The sequence below is a fragment of the Papio anubis genome, chromosome 2 (assembly GCF_008728515.1).
Source record: "Papio anubis isolate 15944 chromosome 2, Panubis1.0, whole genome shotgun sequence".
NCBI lineage: Eukaryota > Metazoa > Chordata > Mammalia > Primates > Cercopithecidae > Papio > Papio anubis.
The window spans coordinates 148,844,722-148,851,270 of record NC_044977.1 but is presented as its reverse complement, the minus strand read 5'-3'; the positions used below and the strand labels follow the sequence as shown (position 1 = coordinate 148,851,270).

General features: G+C 45.3%; 1 long non-coding RNA gene across 1 annotated transcript; it reads left to right on the top strand.

The window, feature by feature from the left end:
- Window positions 1-993: 993 nt before the first annotated feature.
- LOC103882311 lies at window positions 994-1,696 on the top strand. Its single transcript, XR_002520520.2, has 2 exons — window positions 994-1,425; window positions 1,509-1,696. It is a non-coding gene; the product is annotated as an uncharacterized LOC103882311 (long non-coding RNA).
- Window positions 1,697-6,549: the final 4,853 nt, after the last annotated feature.

The following is a 6,549-nucleotide window of genomic DNA, read 5'->3' as shown; positions in this document are numbered from 1 at the left end:
TGGTTGAGTGGAGGCCTTTCACTGTGCCCTGGGTGAAGGGCATGGCAGGCTGAGGGCAAACCTGGGGTGCCCAACTTCCCTACCCTGGGAGCCGGGGCACCACAGGCCCCTGACAGTCCTGAAGGGGAGCCATTTCTGACTGGACACTTCTGTGCTGCGGGGAGAGGTCAGAGCTGGACCCTCCTCACTGCCTATCTTCTTTCCTTGGAATTCTACAAGCACTTCCTGAGTTCGTCTGAACCAGGGCGCTCCCTCCAGGTGTGTGGGAGGATGGACAAACTCAGCCTGCAGGCTGGAGAACGGTCTTCCTTTCCCTGCTCTCTGTTCCCCGTAAGAGGTGCCTGGTTCATGGAGACAGAGGTCTGCAGGTCTCCCTTACATGTGCCCAGATTTTGCTATTCTCTCAGTAGCACTTTCCCCTAAGAGGAATCTCTGGGTTTGCTGTAGACTGGCTGGCTGCAGCCACACCTGTGCCTGTTGGAAATATGTGCAGGCAGGTGCGTGACAGACTGATTCACAGAATTTTCTCTAAGCTGCAGGTGTGAAAAGAAGATGAATTCAGGGTATCGTAACTGATGAAAAGGCTGCATGGATAGAATGGACTTTCCAAGTCATTAACACCAGCAGGAAAACATTAACTGGTCAGAGCAGCTTGTTGGGTCAAATGCCCCAGAGCCCCTGGGGGCTCTTTTCCTTCTCCTTGGTGTCAGCCCATTGGCAATCTCCTGTTCATCTTCTCCAACACATTTGCAGTGAAAGGGGACACGATACTGTTGGACAGATTTGCAAATGAAAGTATGTGATATTCTCTAAAGTTTGTGGGCATCTTCCCAACGTTGTAAGATTAAAAAGAAAGTTTTTTTTTTTTTTTTTTTTTAAGACAGAGTCTCAGTCTGTCACCCAGGCTGGAGTACAATGGTGCAATCATGGCTCACTGCAGTTTTGTCCTCCTGGGCTCAAGCGATCTCCCTCCTCAGCCTCCCAAGTAACTGGGACTGCAGGTGTGTGCCACCATGCCTGGCTAATTGGAAAAGTTGTGTTTTGTTTTGTTTTGTTTTGTTTTTTGTAGAAATAGAGTCTCAGTATGTTGCCCAGCCTTAAAATGAGAGTCATAATAAAGGAATATTCTCCAGATACACCGCACTTATTTCTTTTTAAAATTTTCCCTCTTTAAGTGACCTTTTCTTTCAAGAACGGGCCTCTGATGCTGGGTTTCCTTGGGTCTGCTGCTTTTCCTCCTTCTGAGATCATTCTTTGTGACATGATCACCATGTCCCTCACCTCTACCTCAGATGCTGTGATTGAAGGTTGCAGGTGGTGAGAAGAAAACAACTTGCACGGATGAATTCTTGAGACCAGGGCCCTGTATTTATCTCAGTGGCTTCAGTACAGGGCAGGGAAGCTCACCGAAGTTGTGACACACAGGTGAAATTATGGCTAAGTGGAATGCTTTTCAAAACTTTAGATGGCATTGTTGGGTTTGTGAATAAACTCTTTTCTGCTCCCAGGTGGCTCCCAGGAGCAGAGAAGTTCAAGCAGGCTGTTGTGTAGGCTGGATTCCCACCTACTGCATGGAGAAACTGGAACATGGACATGGAACAGCATTTCTGCATGAAATCTTTTTTTTTTTGTTTTTCTTCTCTGGCTTTGAAATTTGCATTTCTTTTAGTAAAATAAACTGGTTCAAAAACATGTACACATCTTTGTTTTGTCCATGTCACTTAACAATTCCAAAAGATTTGGCATTTTTACAGGTTATTTTTTTTTTTTTCCCAAGAATTCAGTGAAATAGAGCTAGTGTTAGCAGCTCCATATTTTAATTGGGAAAATGAGGCACATTCAAGGCCTGGCATCTTATCTAAGCACAGTCTCTCTCCACTGTATGAATCACAGTTTAGTGCTGTCCGATTCAGGGTTCTTCGTTGCATGCAACAGAAACTGTCTCATGCTGACTGAGAGAAGGATAATTGCCCGGCAGCTCTGGGAATTGTTAGGAGGGCAGGCGAGCCAGGCTTGGAGAATGGCGGAAGCAGAGGCACTGCAGCACGGACGCTCCGCTGCCACTGCTGCCACTCTCAGACTAGATTCTCATCTGCCCCTGTCCCTGAATGGCTGACTAGCCAGACGGAGGGCACAAGCTGGGTCGGGGCACAGAGGGGTCCAGGAATGCAGTGTTGGCTCCTCTTTGGCATCTCCAGTGGGATGTGGACTCTGCTCTCCTATTGGGGAAATTTCCAAATATGGGAAACTGATTTGGTTACTGATATATGCTCAAATCTTTTGCCCATTTATTTCTTGGGTTGATAACTTATTAACAAAAATTTCTTTCTAAAAAATCCTTCTGCAACATCTATCTTGAGGAATTTCTGGGAAACAAAAGCATAAGGAGTGGAGAGTCAGCTTATCCCCAAGTCATAAATTTAACATTATATACATTTCTCAGACTAAAATATTTATGGTCAGCTGTATATTACACAGGGTTATTTGGAAAATTTTGGTGTGTAGAATTAAGGAGCCGTAGGATGCCTTGATCTCTCATTTTCTAGTTGTCAGGCACAATCCCAGAGGTGAAGGAAAAATAATTAAACAATGGAAGAAAAAAAAATCTCATTTGCTGTGTTTTGATTTTCAGAAAAGATAATGTTCTAAAAGCCATAACCTCAGGAAACTAAGAAACAGTTTCTTATTTTGAACCAATTATTTTAATCTGTTAGTTTTTCTGTAATTATAATAAAAACATTTAACTGAGAGTGCATTGATCTGGTAGAATTTCGTACCGCTTGCTTTAAATTGCACAATCCTGTTCTTCCTACCACATCAGTTAAAATGTATTGAACATTCATTACAACCTATCATTAAGGAGATGTATAAAGACCCAATCTTGAAGTGTTTAGCAATTAGGTAAAGTGGGTTGGTTCCCCATGAGAGCGCTGCATTTAGCTACCACATTTCACGGAGCAGCAGGGCTGTTAACCTCCCTGCCTATAAAGAAGTCAGGCAAGGACCTCACCACTTGATTTCTGGCTTGATAATCTAGTCAAGGTATTTCACACTTTCCTAATGTTCACATGTTGGATTTCCCTGCTGCCTGGGCCCACGACCATTCTATATTCTATTTTCTTCCTTATCCATTCTGTATTCAAACTCCACACCTACCTGACAGCCACTGGGCCATGGCCTCTGTCAGCACATTTTATGAGAAAGGGGAAGCAGCTCTCCAGTCCTTAGCGCCTCAAAAGACCAGGGTTAGCCAAATGAGAAACAAGGGAAAACTTGGAAAGCTTGCAGAACAAGACAACAAAATCCAAAGACACCTAGGGGGAGTCCAGGCTTCTCGCTGGAGTGGAATTTGCTGAAGTTAGAACAATTCTACGGTCCATTCTCAAGTAAATGCTTCCGTTAGTTCAGTGATAGGCTTTCTTGTGGAAATCATGTAGACTTGCATCTGCGAACCCAGTGACTGGTGTTGTGTGAAGAATTGGTTTCTGTGATCATTAAGATCTGTTTGTTAGGATGTGAGTTTGTGGAACTGTTGTATTGAAAGAGTAGGAATCCTGAGGAGTCATAAAAACAAACAAACAAAAAACTCCACATATTTTCACTTTGGGAGGCTGAGGCTGGAGGATCACTTGAGCTTAGGAGTTTGAGACCAGCCTGGGCAACCTAGTGTGACCCCTTGTCTACAAAAAATTTAAAAAAATTAGCCGGGCATGGTGGTATGTGCCTCTAGTTCCAGCTACTTGGGAGGCTGAGGAAGAAGGATCACTTGAGCCCAGGAGGGTGAGTGATCTTCTTGAGCCCAGAAGGATCACTTGAGCCCAAGACTGCAGTGAGCCAAGATCGTGCTACTGCACTCCAACCTGGGTAACAGAGTAAGACTCTGTCTCAAAAACAAAAAACCCCACATATTTTCTTCTCTTGCCCCTCAACACCCTACAAGTGCTCTCTTCTCCCCATAGAAGGAAGGAGAGGAAAACATTCACATGTCAACACTAGCATTCCTCAACCTCACCTCTTTAATACCCTTAAGGTGGTATTGGGCTGATTGAAATTCCTGATCTCTTCTTTTGCAAGTCCTGTGTGAGGGGTCTATACCAACCTGTGAAATGTGGGAGTACTTGACACCTATTGACTCCAATGGAGCTTTGACCAAAACTGACCCATTTCATCCTGTTGGGTCTGTGCAGGCAAATTATCATCTTCACCACCATCATCATCATAATCACTACATTGCCCAACTTGTTTTGCATTGTATTTAATTAAAATTCCAAAAGCAAAAAACATTGCATAAGAGAAAGTGGGTAGAGTTTCGGAAGTAGTGATGCAAAAAATAAAAAACAAGTATGGATATATAAAATTGGAATAAGGCTAAAAATCCACACACTTACCATCAGTGGGCCAAAATTTGGCTCTCAGCTTTTGAGTCAAACCAGGAGGAGTCCAACTGGTTTTAGAATGTGAGCCAGAAGGAATATTTTTGGGGTTCAGGTAATCAGTAGATTGTGATGATGACAGCATTTCTCATGTATTTAAATTGAATTTGCTTTTAAAAGCTAGACAATTATAATGCTATTAATTTCCTCTATTGCTCACCCTTCCTTCTATAAAGTTCCAACATGAAATAAATGAACATAAAAATCCCCCGAAAAAAAACAAATCTGCCCAAGACACAAAATTATGTCCACCTTACATGTGAAGTTGTGAACTGTTCTACCCGTGAACGTTGTTATAGAGCCCATTTTCAGGAAAGAGGAAACAAGAGTCCTCTCACGGTAACAGCAGCTTTTTGATGGTGCAGTAACCATTCCATAATCGCACCCAAGGGGTGGGCACGGGATCCAAGCAGGCTGATGTGAATTCCCTCACTGGAATTTAAATCGTAGAGTGATGTAGAGACAGAAAATGCCCGGCTGTCATTCATCCAGTTCCTGCACCTCGTGGGCTGGAGTCCAGTCTCTGAGGCCCCTCGACCCCTGGGCAGACCTACTGGCCCTGTCCTTTGTGAGCTTGGACCTTCTGCCTTCTTCCCTCTCCTGTGAGACTACCAGCTTCCCCCTGCCCCCCTCAGCCTCCTATAATATCTTTCTTTACTTACGATAATCAGAGACTCAGTTCCTGTTTCTTGCAACCCAAGTATTCTGACTGGTGTGCTTTCAATACGGTTTCAGAGTGAAATACAGTCAGTGGGATGGTTTTAGGTGGCACACAAGGAACATTTACATTTTTCAGTTATGTAATTATTTTAATGCACATTCCGAAAAACTATAAACAGCACATCAAACCCACAATGTCATGGGTATTATTGCTTAGAATGACTTCAATACATTTATTTAAGTCAAAAAGTGAGTCATTTAAAAGAAAAACACTACGTGATAGTACAGGTGTCCCTGGCTATGGGGGAGAAGCAATCTCAAATGTGCTGTTCTAATAGCTTGCAGAGGCCATGAAGAGGTCACATTTTTGTAAGAGAGGGAGCGCTAGATCTGAGTGTTGAGGAGCTCCCTCTACCATCGTGGGACACGGTGAGAGATGAGTGGTTGGGGCGGTCAGAGCTGAGGGGGAGCTTCCTGCCATGGCCCAGAAAGAGGGACCAGGCATGGACTGGAGAGAAAGGGATGGAAGCTCTGAGCCCTGCAGATGACCCTTCATCCTCCTCCTCCTTGGCTGGCGGGCATAAAGCAGATCAACCAGGGAGGAGGGGTGCTTCAGGAGCCCTCCCTGGGTTTCTTTTCTTTCTCCCTTTTCCCTTCTTCCTTCCCCATTTCCTTCTGTTATCATTGAGTGTCCTCTAACCACCCCACTTCCCCCACCTCAGGCCTGTCTGGCTTCGCTGGCTGAGCGGCCCAGCATGGTGGTTATGGTAGGTGTGAGGCTTTGGAGGCCACCCTGCCCTCAACAAGGGGATGACTGTGGAGAATCACCCCAATTCTGCAGCCTCTCATCTGAAGCTCAGGCCATCAGGAGGGAGCCCTCAGGCTTCTCTCTGATGTTTCTTCCATTTGTCAACCTCTAAGCTCAGGCCACAGACAAGGTGGAGGAGCCCCCAGCATGTTTAGGCAGGCTCTTTCCCTGTCACCCCTCACCACCTCCCACCACACACCAACCTGGAGGTCTCCTTGGTACTTTGCCAAGTCAGGGAATGGGGAGGGTCTGACCCTGTGGCTTCAAGCTAGAACTCTCCCCATTCTCCCCCACCTACTTGGCTCTGCTCCCTAAGCCAGCTGCCCATCCTGCCAGGGCACAGTGGATGTAAACCCCACAATACCCAGTGGCTTCTTTGCACAGACATTGTTCTGTCTATATCAAGACCCCAGAACAATGTTCGTGCTAAAGAAGCCACTGGTTTTATTGTGGGGCTTTATCTTTTTTTTTTTTTTTTTTGAGAGGGGGTCTTGCTCTGTCGCCCAGGCTGGAGTGCAGTGGCATGATCTTGGCTCACTGCAACCTCTGCCTCCCAGGTTCAAGTGATTCTCCTGCCTCAGCCTCCCGAGTAGCTGGGACTACAGGCATCCACCACCATGCCCGGTTAATTTTTTATATCTGTAGTAG